Source organism: Equus przewalskii, chromosome 10 (genome assembly GCF_037783145.1).
Source record: "Equus przewalskii isolate Varuska chromosome 10, EquPr2, whole genome shotgun sequence".
NCBI classification, from domain to species: Eukaryota; Metazoa; Chordata; class Mammalia; order Perissodactyla; family Equidae; genus Equus; species Equus przewalskii.
In genome coordinates this window covers 4,580,749-4,600,412 of record NC_091840.1, presented here as the reverse complement: position 1 = coordinate 4,600,412, position 19,664 = coordinate 4,580,749, and the positions used below count along the sequence as shown (strand labels likewise).

General features: G+C 53.9%; 1 long non-coding RNA gene across 1 annotated transcript; it reads right to left on the bottom strand.

Moving 5' to 3' along the window:
• Positions 1-318: 318 nt before the first annotated feature.
• Positions 319-11,202, bottom strand: LOC139073817 (uncharacterized). Its single transcript, XR_011522861.1, has 4 exons — positions 11,075-11,202; positions 7,472-7,702; positions 2,397-2,799; positions 319-2,114 (listed from the first exon to the last, which is right to left on the bottom strand). It is a non-coding gene; the product is annotated as an uncharacterized lncRNA (long non-coding RNA).
• Positions 11,203-19,664: the final 8,462 nt, after the last annotated feature.

Here is a 19,664-nt window from a genome sequence, read left to right as displayed (position 1 = left end):
CTCAGGCTCATTGAGGTTAGAGCATCTATCCAGCCTCATGCAGCTAGGAAGTGGTGGAGCTGGATTCGGACCCAGGCGTTCTGACCTCAGACCCTGCACTCTTGTCACTGTCTCCTGGTGCCATTCTTGCTGTTCAACAGCTGGAACAGCATCAGCCACACAGAAGCCTCTCAATAAATGGTGGCCACTGTCTCACCCCAATGCTTACTGTCATAACAGTGCCTGTCGTTGAAAATTAACCAACCTGTGTACCCACATAGATGTCTACCTGGGCTTACTAGTTTCCTACGGCTGCGTAACAAATTTCCACAAAGCTTATGAGCTTGAAACAACACACGTGTACTACCCCACGGTTTCTGTGGGTCAGGAGTCTTGGCACAGCTGGTCTGGGTCCTTCAGCTCAGGGTTTCATGAGGCTGCCATCAAGGTCAGGGCTGCAGTCTCATCTGAAGCTGGATCAGGGAAGGATCTGCTTCCAAACTCCTGTGGTTGTTGGCAGAATTCAGCGCTCTGTGGACTGTTGGACTGAGGGTCTCAGTTTCTTGCTGGCTGTCAGCTGGAGGCCACTCTCAGCTCCTTGGCTCATGGACCCTCCAAAGGCAACTCACAACATGGCAACTTGCTTCCTCAAAGCCAGCAAGGGAGGGTTTCCTTGCTAGATGGCACTATAATCTTCTGTAGCATACTCACACACATCCTGTCAGTCACGGGTTCCACCCCCACTCAAGGGGCATGAACACCAGGAGGAGACATCATGCCTCCGAGAATCCGTCCACCACAGTGTGACACGGCAGTCACAGGTAGTCGTGTCCCCAATCCATGGATGAAGAGGAGAGGCACAGGCAGGTGAAAGATTTACCAGAGGTCAGCTTAGCATTAGGTGTTCATGCAACCCGTCATGTTGCTCAGCTGTATAGACACATCCAAGAGATAAAGATGGTGTCTGCTGTGGAATCCCAGCGCAGGCAGACCAGAACCAGAAACGATCCAGGTCACTTGCAGATATCAAGGCCATCAACCCTAGTCTAGAGGTCCATGAGCAGAAGAATGTGGGTTTGATTCACCGCCGTACTTCTGGCACCTAGCAGTACGCAGCGCTGGTGGGTGCCCAGTGACTGCTGGCCAAATGAAAGGCACAGATCTGCGGATGGCAGCAGGGCGGCTGTTTGGACTGGCTTCCACTCAGTGGTTGTTTGTGGGGAGGGGCAGAAAGAGATACGCAGGGCTCCCGTCTCTGCCCACACCCGTCTTGTCATCACAACTGGCTGAATAAATGCATGTGCCATGCAGGGAGCCCGGTCCATTCACCCAGCCCCTCGTCCGTCTGTCCTGTTTGGGAAGAAACCATGTTTACAGGTGAACTCAGCTTGAGGAGGGCAAGGCGGGAGATGAATTTCCCCCTGGCCTGGACTAGCCATCCAAGCCCCAGCCGTTTGCCGTTAGGAAGAAAGAGAAGGCTTTGTTAGAAGAGCCCCTTTCATGGGAAGCAAATGCGGTCTCGTCAAAAGCCCAGGATGGCGACACTTTCCGGCACAATATGCACTGGTGACAACGTCTAATGAAGACTTTTATGATACGGATGTAATTGTAAAAAAAAGATTAAAAAATTGGTTTCAATGCTTTGCGATCCCAGAGTTCATTTGTTTCCTCATTCATGCACTAAATAAGCCCCTAATTAATCTCGAACCTTGGAGAAAGGAGACTAGATTGCCATTTTCTCCGTAAGGACACACTTCACATTTTGGAAAGTTTGAAGAGGCTCTTAAGCATTTTTCTTCAGTGGTGTTTTATCAGCATTTCAGAGAGCCTTCATTAGGCTGCCGAGGCTGCTAATTGCATTACCATATCTTTAAGCCTTGTAGGCGCGGGTCAGGTTCATCGCTCTCCGGATTCTCCTGGTGGCTTGCCGGTGTGCCGTGTCAGAGATCTGCTGCCCGAGGAAGGCAAGATGGGCGGGGGCTGACGCAGGCTCCTCAGCTGCCAGCCGAGACCACGGAGGAGAGAGGCCACTGCTCACACCAGCAGCGACCGAGCTACTTTCTCTTTTCGAGGAAAATTTAGCTTTAAAAGTCATTGCGATGTCATCATCCCGAGGAGGAGGTAAAAACCTCCACCTTTCCAGACAAGAAAAGAAAAACAAAAGGCATATGTGTGTATAGATAAATAGGTATGAATATATGTGAATTTATGTATATAGAAATATAAATATAGATGCACAGATATTAACGTATGTGCATATGAACATATGCACAGGTGTGAACATATGTACCCATGTGTATATAAATAGATATGAGCGTATATGCATATGTATACATAGATATATATATGAATATGTATATGAATATATGTGTGAATAGACAGGAGTGTGTGTGTGTGTAGTGAGCGATGATACTTACATTTTGTCTGGACATTTCCCCTCTATTCAAAGAAAATCTTCATGGAAAACTCATTCCCAGACCCAGGCAGCTGGGCAGATAAAGACATGCACTCCGTCAAGGCTTCGCGTCCATTTCTTCACTTAATCCTCACGACAACCTTGAGAAGAGCTGACTGGTATTTCCCTCATTTTTCAGAGCTGGAAACGGATTGTCCAAAGAGATGCAAAGTCACAGGCAAACTTCGCAGCAAGGCCGGCAGACTCGGAAGCCCACGTGCTTGGTCACTGAACGTCCTGCACAGGAGTTGGAACCCACGAGGCGAACAGACCTGGTCCAAACCGCAGCTCGGCGCTCCCAAGCAAGCGACTTAACCCTTCTGAGCACCCGTTCCCGTCTATTAAACAGAGTGATGATGTCCACCCTGCAGAGATAAGTAGATGAAACGAGATCAAATACGTAAAGCAATCAACCCTGGCCTGGCCACCAGCCGCTCACACGGGCGCCGGCCTGAACGGGCCGCTGGACACCATGATCTGAGGCACCACACCCTCAGCAGACCGCCGCCGACGCACGACCTGCCGGTCAGCACCGCTCGGATCTTAGGGACAGAGCCTGTTCTTGTCTTTCGGCCTGGAAAGACCTCCCCCATCGCCTGCCCTGAACTTCATCCCGAGGTTGAACTAGGCGCCGTACCGCATCGGGCTCCTGGCTGGGCAGTGACGCTCTTTCCCCTCCGTGCTCCGCCACGGGGTTCCACAGGCATTTCTTTAATGTGAGTGCCTGGGACCCAGTAGCCACTTTTCTTTAAGAGCCCCCTCACATACCTTCCCTCCCCCTCCTCCTGGTCCTAACCCCTCCCCCTCCAACTCCGGGTCTCCACGCAAGGGCAGAAATGATGCCGCTGGGCTTGGAGGTAGCAGAAGGAGGTGACTGAGAAGCTGCACTCAGGCTGGGGCCTCCTGTTCCCTGATTGCCACCTGGGGGGCATCGGTAGCAACCGAGGTAGATGGCTTTAAGCACCCTGACAGAGGGCCCAGGGAGGAAGGGCCCAGGGTGACAGGCTCAGTGTGAATTCAAGGACAACCTCTGGAGATGAGCAAGGACCACCTCTGGAGATGAGCAGTCCCCTCCCAGCTGAGAATACAGGCCTGCAGGCAAGCACTGCCAAAGGCCCGTCAGAGTCTCTGTTACGCGCAGAACAAGACGATTCAACTGGACCCCAGGCTGCAAGGCAAGGGCCACTGGTCAGGCTACTCTGCCAAAGGAAGAAGGGGACAGTGGTGGCCGGGACCATCTCCAGGGCCAGGCCCAGCTGGTTCCCTCCTGCCTGTGGTCAGCTTCCCGAAGCCCAGATGGTGGGAGTCGTGCCCCCCAACAAGCTGGCCAATGCCCTCCTCTAGTTGAGGGGGTTGGCTGGAGCGGGTTTGATGCTCTGTGAATCCCTGGTGGGGCATGCTTCTCTGACGGATTGGCAGCATTGGGGAATAGAAGGTTGTCCTGCTTGTTCTGTAGGACCCTCTGTATCCCCACGTCTTCTAGAAGGAGAGAGGCATGTGTCAGGATGTTGCTTGCACAGGATTCAGGGAGGCAGCGAGGGGTGTGGCTTCAAGCATCGGTTTTGGAGTCAGGCAGCCATGGGTCCAGGTGCCAACTCTGCCACATCCCACGTGAGTGGCCTTGGGCAGGTGACTCACCTTCCAAACACCTGTTTCCTCACCCAAAAAACACTGCTAAAATCCTCACTACCTCTAGGCTTGCTGAAAGGATTCAATCACACCAGGCATTCAGCAAATATTTATTGAGAACCTATCATGTGCCAGCCACCAGGACGCACAGTCCGCCTGGGGAGACATCAATGAACAAGCAAACAAATGAGTACGGAAGAATAAATTGTGACAAGTGCTGTGAAGGGAAAGGAGCGATGCCATGAGCAAGAACAAGGACGACAGGCTTCCTGGTTTGGGGGTCAGGAAAGGCCGGGAGCTAAAGGATGAGAAGGCTCCAACCAGGCACACCGGGGTGGGGAGAGAAGCTGGGGCAGCACAAGGTGCATCAGCCCCGGGCCAGAAAGAGCTCCGTGCGCTGGCAGGACAGAAAGCGGGCAGTGGGCTCTGCAGCAGCGTGGTGAGCGATGCCAGCATGGGACATGCGCTCCAGGAGTAGGGGCTCCCTCAGGGTTGTGTTGTGTACCCTGCAGCAAGAGCGCCTGGCAAAGACCACTCCCCTCCCACCCAGAGGGCCTCCCAGGAGAGCCATGTCCCCTGTCCCAGGGTGGCCTTCCAACCAGCAAACATGTGTCCTGACCCCTGGAAGGGCTGGGGCCCAGAGAAGCCATGCACGTGCCCACACCCTAAACCTCATCTCCTCTCAGGACCAGGGCACCAGACTTTAACATGACACGCCCCGAAAACAATTTTCCCTTCCACCAGGAAACTCTTTTTCATCCTGGTTTTCCTTTTGGCTGGTCTCGCCAGAAACTCAGGCGAAGAGAAAATGGATCACATGAGACAGCCAGGACCCACTTTCTCTCCCAGGCCATCCTCTCTCTCTCTAGCACACACACATGCACACAAGGGCCAGCCCCAGGGAGAAACAAGGACTACAGCCAGCCCTGAAGATGCCAAAAGATACGTTGTTTCCAGATCTGTGCAACATCTCTCTCGCTGCTTCCTCACCATAACGCGAAGCTAACGCACACGCACAAACGACACGGTTGTAAAACGCTCGTGAGACAGGCTTACATGTAAGATGCGCGCACACAAACATGCATTCACGTGTGTCTGTCTCTGCTGATGAAATCAGCCAGGTGTTGTCATGGAGGTGGAGATTTTCGTCCCATTTAGTGGAAAGGAATTCGAGGCCCAGTTACTAACCCAAGGAAGGCTGTGGCCTCGCAGGGGGCACCTGAGATGCCAGCAGTGGTTCTGTCCTCTGAAGGCACTTTGTTTCTCACCAAGTGACACTTTTTGCCTCTCAGTCTTAGCCCCCCAGCTGAGTGCAGGGACCGTGTCGTGTCCCTCGGTTTCCCCAGGACGGAGCCCCAAGTCTCTCATACAGTAGGTGCTTGATCAACGTTGTCCCGTGAACGTCCTCCCAACGCCTAGGAACGGCTTCCTTCCAGCATGCTCTTGCCCGCCTCCTCCTTAATTCCATGCCCCTGCCCAGAAGCCCTGCCCTGTGGCAGCCTCACCTGGAGGCGGAACTCCCAACTCAGACGTCACCCTGATTCCTCCACGTGGCAAACTTTCCAAACAGAAGAGGAGGGAAGAAACATGGATGGCCAACTTATAACTCAGAGTAAGTACAGTTTTTAAGGCATTTGCCTTCCAAAACACTGTTATTTTATAAAATAAAGGACTTCCTAACCCCAAAAGGTAGAAAAGATATAAGCACAGAAGAGAGGACAGCTCTTTACAGGGACAGTATCTGGCACATGAAGACTCCATCCGTAGTCTCTTCCTTTCACCTTGGGTTCTGCGCCAGCACCAGACGATGGACCAGTGTCTGGGAGGACAGTGCTCCTGGCTTATGGGGGAGTGGGGGGGGTAAGCCAGGAAGGCAAGAGGGAAGTGGAGAAGGGGCTCACGGTCAGAGCAGGAGATGCCAGGTAACGAGGCAGAGGCCAGGACTCGGGAAGATGCTGGGGGTCCTGACCAGGAAGCCCACCGAGGAGACAGCTGAACTCGAGAGCCAGGAGGCAGCCACGCTTAGGATAGGGTTTCACCTGGAAACTAGCAGTCTTAGAGATTCCCTCTGGACACTGAGATCCTTTCAGCTTCTCAGCTGGAGAACCGGAGACAAATAGCGTTGAAAGCTGGCTCTCAGTCAAAGCTCTAATTTTACACCAACACCGTCTTCATTTTCCATGAACGTTTCATGGAAATGCTGGGATGATGGTAAAGCGAACAGAAGACCCCACCCCCTCAGCCAGCCCCCATCTGCACCCACACAGCCACGCTGTGCGAACGCATCGACCAGAAGGAGCCTGAGCAGCCAGACTCTCAACCCCCACCCCACCCACCCAACTCCTTCCCATCGCTGTCCACTTATTTTTGCCCAGGACACAGTCCGTGAGTGTCTTCTCTGTGTCAGCTACACACGGTTCCTGTCCACCAAAGGTCCCAAGCCTGTGGCTCTTTGTCACCAGACAGTGTGGGAGGGAAGAGGAATTTGTCTTTGAGGCGCCCCTTACCCCCTTGCCTCTCTCGCTCACCCTCTCGGCCTGCCTCGATGGAAGATGTTTCAGTATAGCGAAGGGTTAACCAGGCTCTCAGCTCCGGCTGTGTCTCCTGGGGGCTGTAAAATTGCTCAGTTCAAGGCCTCGCCTAGAGACCCTGACTTCCCACATGTGAGACGGGCCCCGGGTTCCCTTCCACGGTTTTAAAGGGTCCCGGGGCCGTGTAACGTGCAGCTCAGTGATAAGCCTGGTGCTAAAGGCCACTTAGGGTACCGTGTTAATGAATCCCCTCCCAAGTCTTGTCTTCTGCACAGAGCAAGGTACGAACTCCCGTGCTTTCCATTGGCTTAGAGTCGAGCAGGGGGACACTAGTGAGCAGAGGCCACCTGTTGAGAAGTCACCCAAAGATGCCAAGACAGGTGCCGAGGGGATAAAAGAAGCCCACCCTTCCCGGCTTCCGTCTCCCAGCCTGGGCTCTTCCCTCCCTCCCTCGGTGGTTCAGAGCTGGGGGCAGCGCTCAAAGCTAGTTCTCCAAACTTGGGAGTCGTCCGAATGGGCACTGAGGACTGGCCAGCTCCCGGCAGAGCCTCCCCTTGTGCTGGCTGTAAGGATTAATGGGATGTTAGATGTAAAATGCTTTACATTTCTTCACTCATGTGGCCCACGTGGGTACCTGAGTGCCTGCGAGGAGCACCAGGCCTTCTCCTCGAGTTCATCGTCCCTCCTGCTCTGCCTGCAGCCCATCTCAGCTCCTCCTTCTCCGTTCCCCACTGTGGGCATGTTCGCTCCCCAATGGCGTGTCGGCTCCAGGAGCCGTGTCCCCAGAGTGTCACGGGTGTGCCCCAGCACCTAGCACAGAGGAGTGCTGCCCGGAGGAAGAACTCAGTCAGCATTTGTGGGATGACGGCATAAATACCTGCAGACAGGTGTGCGTCCGCCTCTGAACAGCTCCACCATCTGCCAGGTTACTCCAGCTGGACATCTGGGCACAGTCTCTCACTCCTCCACCTCCCTCACCGTGCCCAGGCAGGGCCGTCCCTCCTGTGCAGGTCACGCCATCCTCCCGCGTGGCTCCCTGCAGCGCCCTGGCCTCCACTCTCCAGACTGGGCTTCAAAGCCAGAATGCGCTGGTTCATCTTGACCCAACCTGCTGGAAGATGCGCACATGAGACGGTTTACCAACAGTTGCCTTTTCTCCCAGTGATTTCCTTTTTAGAATGCAAATTCAAACTGAGTCAAGGTCATTATCCCTCTAAAGACATCCTCACTTGGGTGCTTCCTCTCCAGCATGCATTCTTGGGGAGCTGAGGAAAGAGGGGTATACCTCCACGCCTGACCCAGGGAGTGTGGTGCACATGATGGTGACCTGTCACGTGGGATCTCTCTACGGGTGCCTCAGTTTCCTCACCTGTAAAGTGGGAGAATAACAGTACCTCCCTGATAGGGTTGGCGTGGGGAGTAAATGAGTTGCTACATGTAAAACTTGGAGCAGAGCTTGGTCCATTGTAAGTGTTAGCAGTTACCACCATCATCATCATCATTATTTTATATCTGCTCAAAAAGGGGGGCTGAGAGCTACAGTTCTGCGCTGTAGCCAGTGACGGCTGTAAATTTATACATCTGGTCACTTCTCTCCCCTCCTGAAAAGTCTCTCTATGGCTCCCCAGTGCCCTCAGGTTCCTGCTGACCTTGACAACCTCATTTCATACCATGCACTCCCACCCATCCAGGCGCACCATCCAGCTTCACTGGAGGGGGTGGCGATTGGTCAGCACAGGCCTAGCCCTGAAGAAAGCTTCTTCCTAAATCTGTTCAAAGCAGCAGGATGAGTTTGCACAGCACCTGATCAGAATCTGCCTCAGGTGGTGTCCCCTGCTTTAAGGGCAAAATGCAAATAATAAATTCTGAAATTAACAGCTGCCAAGATCACGTTTCAGGTCCAGGGAATTCTTCCCACAGCCAATGCTGCCTGATGGACCTGCAGTGTTTCCCTGACTGCTGCTTCTGTTACTGCAGGTGCCTTATCTCATTCAACATTATTATTTTTTAGAGGATAAGATAGCAGTGTTAGCTCTACTCAGACTTATCAGCCTGCAATGCAGCAACTGTACTTGGTATTCACCACAGTAGCAGCCAAATCTTCCACAACTTGTGAAACCAATCTGAAGGGGTTGGGGGTGGGGGGGTGGGGGGGAGAAGATAAGAGAAAGAAAATGGCGTACGCGCTAAGGAGTAAAATGTTATCCTAATTAAGTATGGGGGAGGAGTTAATGCACTAAGGTTAAAAAATGCACGGTTCTTCTTTTCTTTTTTTCTTTTTGCAAATTGTGTTCCTGTGTGTTTCGTGATGACTGATGTGATATATTCTTGGCTTTCAGAGCAAGAAAAGTCGTCCAGGTTTCATTTGCTATGTTTATGGCAATAGAAATAAATCTCAGCAGTCACGGAGAAGCATGCTCACACCCGCGAAGCCGTAGGGGACTCCGGCTGGGTGCATCCCCGGCGGGCGGGCAGAGCAGGCAGGCGGGCAGAGCAGATCCGGGGTGAGATACACTTTGGCCTTATTGATCACAAAGCTTCTTCATTACTTCTGTGGAGCTACAGATCAATAGACAGGCCCACAGAAACATAATAGATTTTTTTTGTTTTAGAAAATCAATTAAACAGAATATTTTTTAAAGAATTGAGTTTGCATGGCTGTTGTCTTTGGGCTCAGTTTAACGCCTTTCATGCAGTTTCTTTCTAAGGGCTGCCTTTTGATGACCAAGTGCAAAGCCTTGTCTAAAAGATCGTATTTAAAAGATCATGTTTGAAAGAAGAGTGGATTCTCTGGGAAAAGCAGAGACACCTGGTTCAGCACCGAAACCCTGGCTTGACGCTACAGCCTTGCTAGAAAGTGGCATTGGCCCCATCTCTGCACGTCGTTTTGTAGGCAAAATCTGTCAGTGTGCCTCCTTTCAGGCTAAAAACGTGGAACCGAAACTTCTTAGAAAGCTCAGATTGATGTCTAAATTTCCCCATTCTGAAAGCAGAAGGAAGCCCAGGAGGCATAAAGGTAAAATACGGTCAGGCCGGGGCTGCCCAGATGGGCCAGCAGGCTGCACACTCAGCTCCCCCAAGGACACAGAGGAGCAGCTGGAGGCTCAGGGACGCTGAGCTCAGGCTTTGGAACAAGTTGGGAGGCAGTCAAAGCCCGGAGTCCCCGGCAACTGGCCACACACATTTGGGCTCTTTTAGTTCACAGATAACACAAGAAAATTGCCACCTTGCAGGAGAGAGCGGGTGTAGGTCTGGACTGCATGCCACTTGTAGGCATGCCGGAGCTCCCCAAATCCTGGTCCTCAGCAGGCCGGGGAGGACACCAACCATGCTCCCTTCTCTTCAGTCTTCTTGCCACTTTCTTCCTGTCTGGCATGATCCTGGATGACATCATCAAAAAAAAAAATTCTCCTTCCACTTCTGGCAACTTTTCGAAGAACGACTCAAATTGACATGGTGACGTGGTGTGGAACCCAGGAGGATAGTCGAGCTGAAGGCACTCTAGCACCGCCGAACATCAGGAATTGGATGTTCCTGACGGTACATAATAAATAACAAAGCTGTAATTCCGTGGAGGAGCCTGGCGATGACATTTAAAAATCTCCCTTAGCTTTGTTCTTGTGGTTCATGTCATCAGAACACTAGGATGGAATCTCAGCCTGAATTTATGTCCATTTCAGGGGTATAGGTTATTTAACATCATTTCCTTTCGTCTGTCTCTTGTCTTTCTGTTGCTCCAGCGTTCCTTTGGGGCCTCTCTTCCTTCACACTCCACCTCAGGGCAGATGGCCCCCTACTCTGAGTGCCTAGATTATTTACATCACTAAAGAGGCGTAATGCTTTGCCATTGAGATTCTGAATTGAATCAGGAAAGCTGGAGTGAAGTAGGAAGCTCTGATCCCTTTCTGCGGGGCCAAAAGAGAATGAGGAAGATCCCCAAATGAACCTAAAGCCACAGGCTGGGTCTCCCTGCAGACCAGCATCTGCTTGAAAATGGAGATGTTCCTTCTGTGGTGCTCAGGGGCTGCCTCTGCCTGCTCCCTCGTCTCTCCGTCTCTGTGGAGAGCAAAGCTGGGGGGATCCCAGGGTATTGGAGCGACAGCCTTGTAGAGCGAAAGGGGGCGTCAGAAAGCAGTGCAAAGTTTGAGGGCCAAATGGAGGGTTTTTTCTGATCCAGTCATTTGGAGGAAATCACTCCTTCTAAGACTGTGTTTTCCATCCCATTAGATTTCATGATACCTAATATGTGTCTCAGCAAAATGGCGAACAAGCCATCAAAGGACCAGCTTTAAACCTTCCACTCTTAGTTGGTGAGAAATTCCACCTGGATCCACAACAGACACTGAATTCCAAGACTTTGAGGAAATGATGAGGAAATGAAAGGCAAAGCAAAAGCATCGCCACAATAAACAACGCGGAAACCATACGTGTCATCCATTAGGACAGTTTCACTTGGAGAGCCATAACTCCAAATCCTTACCTCTCAAAGGACCCAGCAAGACATTAACTCGTTCAACAAGTGTTCACTGAGGCCTGCCAGGTGCCAGGCTGTCTTCCTAGGGAGTGGCCAAGTAACAGGAAAGTGCCTGTCCTTGGGGAGCGTGCGTTCTATGGGAGAGATAAATACATGGGGACGTGTTGTAAGCTCCATGAGCACAGGGACTGCCTGTGTGCTCACTGCCAACTCTCCCATGCCTGGAAGTGTGCCTGCACGTAGCCGGCCCTCGATAAGTTATGGACAGGAGTGAGTCTGTCCTGTGCATGTGTATGCACGGCAGGCGGTAATAACGTGTGCCATGAGGAACACTTCCCGAGAACAAGCGTCCTAAGAACAAATCATGAAGATCCTACAGGGCCCTGGAGCAGTCCTAGATTCTACAGCCCTGCAAATAGCCCCATCCTTGCCCTTCGAACACCACCCAGTCAAGCCCAAGGACCACACACACACAAACACGCACACACACGCATCCCTGACTTGCAGCAAAGTACACTCTCCCTTCACCTGCGACAAAATCTGCTCTCCACAGGTGTCCCCTGCGGTGCCAAACTCAGGCCTCATTTCACATCCAAAGTGGGTGATTTTTTAACGCCCACCGTATACAACAAAATGACTCTTGTTAATTGTGGTGGGCTGAACGACGGCCTTCCAAGATATCTTAATCCTGAGAAACTGTAAATATTACCATATATGGCAAAAGACACTTTGTAAATGTGATGAAGTTAAGGATCTCAAGTTGGGGAGATTATCTTGGACTATCCAGGTGGGCCCTAAAAGTAATTGCATAGGTTCTTCTAAAAGCCAGGCAGAGGGAGATCTGAGAGCAGAGGAGACAGCTGTGTAAGGACAAAAGCAGAGATCAGAGTGAAGCACTTTGAAGATGGAGGAAGGAGCCACAAGCCAAGCAATGCAGGCAGCCTCCAGAAGCCGGAAAAGGCCAGGGATCCTCCCAGAGTCTCTGGAGAGAGCGCAGCTCTGGCGACACCTTGGTTTGGGCCAGGAGGCCACCCATTTCAGACTTCCAGCCTCCAGAACTGTCAGACGATAGATTTACATTGTAGCAAACCACCAAGTCGATCGCAGTTTGTTACAGCAGCCGTGGGAAACCCATCTAGGAACAAAACACGCAATCATCATTCTTTTCTTGATTTGTGATTTAAAACAATCATTTAAAAAGAATAAATATGCACCTTGAAAAGATCGTTCAAATTCAGGAGAATGTTTCATGTATGAACCAAAACTTGTGGTTACCAAACATAAACACTTCTTGTCCCAGTTCTTACTATTTCGCTGTTTTAAATTTTAAACACAAATAGAAACTAGATGGAGTCATGTAGAGTGACTGAGTTGAAGCATGTCGAGTTCTGCTTCTTCATCGGTACCATGAGAACTGTGCTGTCGTCGCCCCGTTTTAATCTGCTGTTTAAATGCAGTTCCGCAGAGGATGAACCCACAGACTGCACCCCAAAACCATCTCGAAAGGCCATTCCCGTGCAGAGAGCCAGCCGCACAACTGGGGTTTTCCAAACTTACTCCGACAAACAAAACGATGCTACCAAAAGATAAGCAATAAAAATATGCTGATTTGAAACTTACGTATGTATTATTAAAACCCAACAGGAACAGCTATTATTTAGAACTTAGACCAACAAAAAAATTTTTCAGGGACGTTGTTGGGAACTGCAGGTGCATGATGTTAAGAAAATGCAGACCAACTTTTAGCCAGTTTTATTATTTTAGATTTCCCACGGATGTTGAGGGTTCTCATTGCCCACACCTGGAACAGACAGCTCCTGCCACCCGCCCTTGGTCCCACACTATTTCTCATAGTCTCGGAAAAGGGAAAGCCAAGCCTTCCTCTGACCCCCCTGTGCCAGGGGGCTGAGCGGTACACCCAGCGAAGTGCGCAGTCTCAGAGAGAGAGTCCCAGGACAGAGGACCAAGGAGAGGAGGGCATTCCACGTAAGGTCCCCAGACCCTTCCTGAGTATGGAGTAGCAGGAGGCTTCTCTCTGTCTGTGCTAAGGCTGGCGGCTTGCAAGGGGTCTGCAGAAAGGGTCAGCCTCAGCAAGGCTGGCACAGAGTCCAAGAGAGTCCCCTGTGCGGCCTCATCTCCGATTTAGGCAACTTCTCTACTAGGACACCCCAGCCCCGCTGAGCCTGGACTCTCAGGGAGCCCTGCCCCGCCCTCCCAGCCCTCAGAACTCTCTACACTGACCTTCCTCCTGAGGGACGCCCTCACCCAGGAGCTCATCCCCTCGGCTGGCGACTGGCCAGTGACCGTTTCCATGCCCAGGTGCCACCCCCTGAGTGGCTGGCCCTGCAAATTGGGGAGATCTGGAAGTCTCCAGGCGTGTGGCAGGGGTGTGGAGAGATGAGGTCAGCAGGAAGCAGAGGGGAGGGGAAAGTGGGCCTGGGTCTCAGACCTGCCGAGCCACCCCACCCAACACCTCCAGCCACGTTCTCCTGGTCACAGCCTCCGAGGCGAGGCAGTGGCTAGTCACGTGTCACCACAACCCACTCCCTTTCTCCCCCGATGCCCCTGAAGTGTAGGTGGCTCCTTGTGACCTGTGGGTCTGGAGTCAGCAGATCTGGGATTGGAATGCTGGGCCCGCAGAGCTGCTGTAAGTGCTGGGGACTGAAACGGTGCCAGGAGGGCGCCTGGCGCAAGGCAGGGCAGTTGGCCATCGCCTCCCTCTTTCCCCCTCCTGGCCGAATCCTTATGGAACATAGAGTGGTGGGGCACAGCGTCATTTCTCTCAAGCGCCCACCTCCCCCACAACCAGGAAGGGTCTTGCTTGCCCCTTAGAGGCAGCTGTGACTGTTTCAACAGGGGCCTTTTGGAGACACAATGATCATTTTCAGCAGAGCCAGTGGGGAGGCATTCAAGGGCTTTAGGACGCCACTGAAGGTGGCCCATTTGGAGTTGGGCTGGAGCGGGAAGAGGGGGAGGAGAGGGGAGTGGAGCAGGGAAGGCGGCTGCAGAGGGAGGCAGTTCCCACCCCTTCAGTATGCAAATCACTCGCCGGAGATAAATGATCCGGCAGGAAGGCAGGCAGAGTTCCCAGCGGGAGCCATTTGTCATTTCCACTCCCGACGAGAGAGCAAGCCCTCGGGAGCTTCCCCATTCGCCCCTCACATCCAGGTACCTCAGTGCGGGCACAGGTGCCAGGGACAAAGAGAGGCATCTGCCTGACGTCGACCTCCCGCATCTGGACAGGGGTCCGCCTCGCACATCCTTGGACCTGGGCTGCCTGGCACCACTCGTGGGGAACCTCAGTGGCCACGGGAGAGGGCCCTTTGTCTCTTGGAAAGACAACATGAAACCGAAAACCTTTCTTTTGGCAGTCAGTTCTCAGGCTAATTGACAAGTGCGTGTCCTGTGCATGAGCTAAGATTTTCCGTGACATCAGCAGGGCCCAACAATATCTGGGGTTCACCCAGCAGGCCTGGCACCGAGTGGAGGAAGTGTGGGGCCGGGTGGTGTTCCAGCATGAATTTGTGTAATGCTTGGACCCTTTAGCCTCTTTCTTAAACAACCAATGAAGGAATAGACGGATCAACCAATCCCAGAGATTTTGAAATTGCCAAATATCCAACCCAGCTCATCTCACCCTTTCCCATTTGGGACTCCTCATCTTGAGAGCAAAGGCTGGAGAATATCACACCAGGCAAGACCCAAAATGCTGTCCGGGAGTGAATGCCATGGTTCACAGAGCAAGACAAGAGCTGTCACTCCCAGGGACACTGCTTCACCCAGCTGATGTCCACAGGCTCCAGTGCTGGAGACCATCCCCCACAGTGGTAAGGGGCTAGGCTGGTGTATCCCATCTCTTCCCAGAGCTCAGAGCCTGGTCCACAGTGGGAGATTAATAAATATTTGTTGAATGAATTAATAAGCAACCAGAGAAGGCCCCTCATAGGACCACATAGCACAGACTTAATTCTGGAAAGGGAGCAAGCTCTTTGGCACAGTCAGGGATCGAGCCCACAGTCTCTGTGTTAAAAGCATTTGGCCCCACTCTGGCCTTTTATCCACTTGCTCACTCCTTCATTCATTCAAGAAATATTTATTGAGCATCCACTGTGTGCTCAGCACTGGGCAATGCTGATCCTCACCGGATCATAGGTCACCAGGAGGAGGATCCCTAACAGTGATGCATGAGCTCTCTGCTGTCACTGGCTAGTCATCGCCACGAGTTCTCATGGACAAAGGGCCCGCGGCTCTTGGTGATCCCAGGATGCCGTTGGGCTCTGTGATGTCATGGAAATTCTCAGCAGCTCACACACAGGACACGCACTTGTCAATTAGCTTTGAGCTCACACGTCAAAAGAGACAGGTCTGTGGTTTCACATTGCCCTTCCGGGAGACAACTCATCTTGGCCAATAACCAGCATTAGCCCGGCCACATCTTCAGCAGAGCCCTTCCTTCTCCTGATGGTAAGAGGCTGGATGGGTTTGTCATCTCTCGTTTGAAGTACCCATCAGAACGCTCTCAGGTCATCTCTACCCACAGCCCCCTGACCACCAAAATTTGGGAAAACTCCAGAAATGCAGATTTGATTCAATTCAATTCAATGACATTTATGAGATACCTGCTACGCACAAGGAAATGCATTAAAAGTTACCGAAGACATAAGGATGAAAAAGGCCTGTCCCTTTCCTTCAGGGACTATATGGTGATCTACAGAAAACGACAGACACAAACACAAGTAACTACACAAGACTACAAGACTGTGAGTAGGTGCTGTCAAAGGAGACCAACTCCAGGTTGCATTTACCAAGCGTGTCCTCGGCCCGGAGCCCGCACTGACCACCTGCAGGCGTGCTTTCATCTCCTTTCACAGCAACTTCGAGAGGCAGTGTTCTCATTGAGTCCATTTCACAGATGAGGAAGCTGAGACTCAAGAGGCCAAGCCGTTTCCCAAGGTCACACAGCTGGTGAGTCCCTTTGACTTTAACTGATCTGAGCTGCCTGTGAAACCAGATGCTTCCAAGGACCCCAGTTTGGGACATGGCAGGGCAGGGAGCCATTGTCTGACGGGCACAGCAGGTGCGTGCTGACCAGAGCAGGACTGAAGCCTCGCGGCTTAGGTCCAAGCTGTCCGGAAAAGCCGAGGAGCCCCGGAAGTGGTGATGGCCGGCGGGGACAGTTGAGGCACCAGGGAGGAGGGAGGAGGCGGGAGGGGAGCAGTTCTTAGGGACAGGGAGTCCCAGCAGTTGGGGGCCAGAGTGCAGAAGGGAGGGAGCAGGGAGGAGACCCGGGGAAGGGGAGGACAAGGTGTTGGCACAGTGGGATGGGGAGGTCACAGGCCCCGAAGGTCACAGCGTGAGAAAATGGAAAGGGAAGGCAAGCAGGGTCAGTAGATGGCACAGTGATGGAGTGACTTCCGCAGAGGAAGAAGGGCTGGGAGCTGAGGGGCATTGAGAGAATTGTCCACCTGGAAGCATCCACTGGAGGGCGCTGTCAGGGTGTCTCTTCCCAGTGGTGGGTGGAGAGAGGACCAGGGGAGCAGGCTATGTCGTGGGAGGCCACCCCGAGGGAGGTGTGGTGCACGCTGCTGTCAGGGAGACCCAGTTTCCCTGAAGTCAAGGGAGAGGATGGATGGCACTTTGCAGGAAAAACAGAAGGATGTGGCAGGAACCCACGGGCTCAGAATGGAAGGGGCTGGGAAGGGGTGGGCAGGAGGCCTGAATGGGTAGGTGGAGGAGGACCTCGGTGGAAAGGGGCAAAAGGAGCTCAGAGTCAAAATGGGACAACCACATCTGCTCCCCAACCTCCCGCACCGCCTTTGCAGATGCTGTGCTGCGGCAGGCCCCAGAACGGCATGCACACCTGCGACTGTGCATTCGCCACAGGCCCCCTCACTGCCCTATCCAGTCACCGGAACACGACGGTGAACAGGACAGCCCCGTTGCTGCTTCTTGGAGCAAACACGATGCTTTGGTAGCAGCGATGAAGAAAAATCTCTCAGGGAAGCAGAGGGGGTGGGCGGGCAGGGTGGGTGGGTCAGACCCCTGGGGAAGGAACTGCAGATGGCTCTCCTTCCCCCTCGAACCCTCCTGAGAGGTTAGCCGTCCTGAGTCTCCCTCCACCTCTCCCGGGGGCGCAGGCCCACAGGTACGCCTCCTCCCGGAGTGGGTTTTGGGTGTGCTCCTGCTCCCCAAGGCTATTCGGTCAGGCTGCCACTTGGAAGTCTGGAGGGGTGTCCTGGTCTCTCCCCCAACCCCCTGCGAGTGATCTGACCCCCTGGGCGGTATCTGAGCCTGGTCCCAGTGGGTGGCCACAGGGCCCAGCAGAGCCATCTGAATCCCACTGAGAACTCATTCTCTGATCCTGCCTCCCTCACTGTGGCTTCCGAAAAAGCAACCTCGGGCAGCAAAGCTCATTCTCAGCTCCCAGTTTAAAGATGTACAGACAGAGCAGTTCTCCCTCCAGGATCCTGACCTACAAGGAGCCTGGACACAGAGGGAGGGGGCCAGCTGGGCAGGGCCTGAATACAGGGGCCTCTCCAGGAAGGTGCCACCACCACCATTGTCCCAGTCCTCAGAGAGGTTAAGTAAACTGTCCGAGGTCACACAGCTCCTGAGCACACACCCTAGGCTGAAAGCCTTCAAAGTCAGCTTTTACCCTTGACAGGATACTCGGATGTCTTCTCAGGCAACAGCCCTCCCGATCCCCCCGCCCCGCACAGGCATCCTTCCGTGAGCCCACCCAACAGGCCTCTCCTGTCTGCCTCTCAAGGCCTGAAGCAGCTTTAGGGGTTGCCCATCTGTCCTCCAGTGCCCTGGGGCCTAGGAAACAGGGGGCTGTGGGCTGGTTACAGGGGAGAAGTCGCTCCCTGCTGGAGGTGTCGAGACCAGGAGGGCCGACATTTGCCCTTGGTGAAGCCCTGGTACCTCCCTCCCACCTTCTTGGCCCTCCTCCCCTCACCTCCCTTCCTGAGAGCCCTGGGTCTCTCACGGGAACTCCGGGGCCTGTCACTTCCCAACGCCCCCTGGGCTTCCTCCTCCAGGCCCCAAGGCTGGTTTCTCCTCGCCCTTCCCTGCTGTGCCCGCCATCCTCGCCCTCCCAGGGTCCCCAGGTCTCCCCGACCTCCCAAAGCCCTGAACTGCTGCGTGGAGGCAGCTGCTCATCTCGGCTGACATCAGTTGTCAGCAGCTACCCAGGAGAGTCCCCGGGAGAGTCCCCGCGGCGACAGGCCCGGCCTCCCTCTGCAGTGAAGACTGGGACCCGCGAGGGGAGGCAGTGGGCAGTGCTCCGCGCAGTGGTCAGCGGCGGAGGGAGACAGATTCCTGGGCAGGAGGCTGGCCGTGGGCACGCCCCTTCCCAGGAACAGCCCCAGCTAACACCCTTCTGCTCATTGCAGGCTGGAGCCTGGAATAATCCTCTCAAGGCCAAGGTGTCTGGGAGTCACTAAGCCTCCTGCATCCACCGAGGAGTCTCTGGGGCTGGTGACAGGCACAACCCCACGGAGAAGCCACAAACATGAACCAGGGAGCAGAAGGGAGCAGTAGGGAGCCAGGGACCAACGGCACAGTTTATAAAAGTAGGCTCTGGATGCAGGCCGGATGCCCGGTTCAGAGGCTTTTCCACGCCCCTTGCTGTTCTCAGGCTCCTGCCTTTCTCCCTCCCCCACCCCCAGCCCCCTTCCTGGATCAAAAGGAGACCCCCAGGTGAAGAGTGACGCCCCCTACCTTGCTTCCCTACCAGTCTCCCCTTTTGTCGAATAAACAGTCCTAAAGCCCAGAATGAATGAAGGGCTTGGAACATATCCATTTCCTAGTGCCTGGATTTGAGCCCTCCCAGCTCACAGTCCTCTGCTAGAGAGAAGGGCTCCCTCCTCCCCCAGCTCCCTCCTCTCCCAGCTGCCTCCTCCCCCAGCTCCCTCCTCTCCCAGCCCCCTCCTCTCCCAGCTCCCTCCTCTCATATCTCCCTCCTCCCCCAGCTCCCTCCTCTCCCAGCCCCCTCCTCTCCCAGCTCCCTCCTCTCATATCTCCCTCCTCCCCCAGCCCCCTCCTCTCCCAGCTCCCTCCTCTCATATCTCCCTCCTCCCCCAGCTCCCTCCTCTCATATCTCCCTCCTCCCCCAGCCCCCTCCTCTCCCAGCTCCCTCCTCTCATATCTCCCTCCTCCCCCAGCTCCCTCCTCCCCCAGCCCCCTCCTCTCCCAGCTCCCTCCTCTCATATCTCCCTCCTCCCCCAGCTCCCTCCTCTCCCAGCCCCCTCCTCTCCCAGCTCCCTCCTCTCCCAGCTCCCTCCTCTCATATCTCCCTCCTCCCCCAGCTCCCTCCTCTCCCAGCTCCCTCCTCTCCCAGCTCCCTCCTCTCATATCTCCCTCCTCTCATATCTCCCTCCTCCCCTAGCTCCCTCCTCCCCCAGCTCCCTCCTCCCTCAGCCCCCTCCTGTCCCAGGCCCCACCTTCCCGGCTCCCTCCTTCCGGCCCCATGCCTCACTGTGCTCGAGGCCTCCTGAAGTCTCATCTTCTCCCACATTAGACAGTTAGATGGCGTTGGCCTGGCTTGGCGGAGATGATAATTACTGCGTTAGCCCAGTGGCCTGAAGAAAGATTG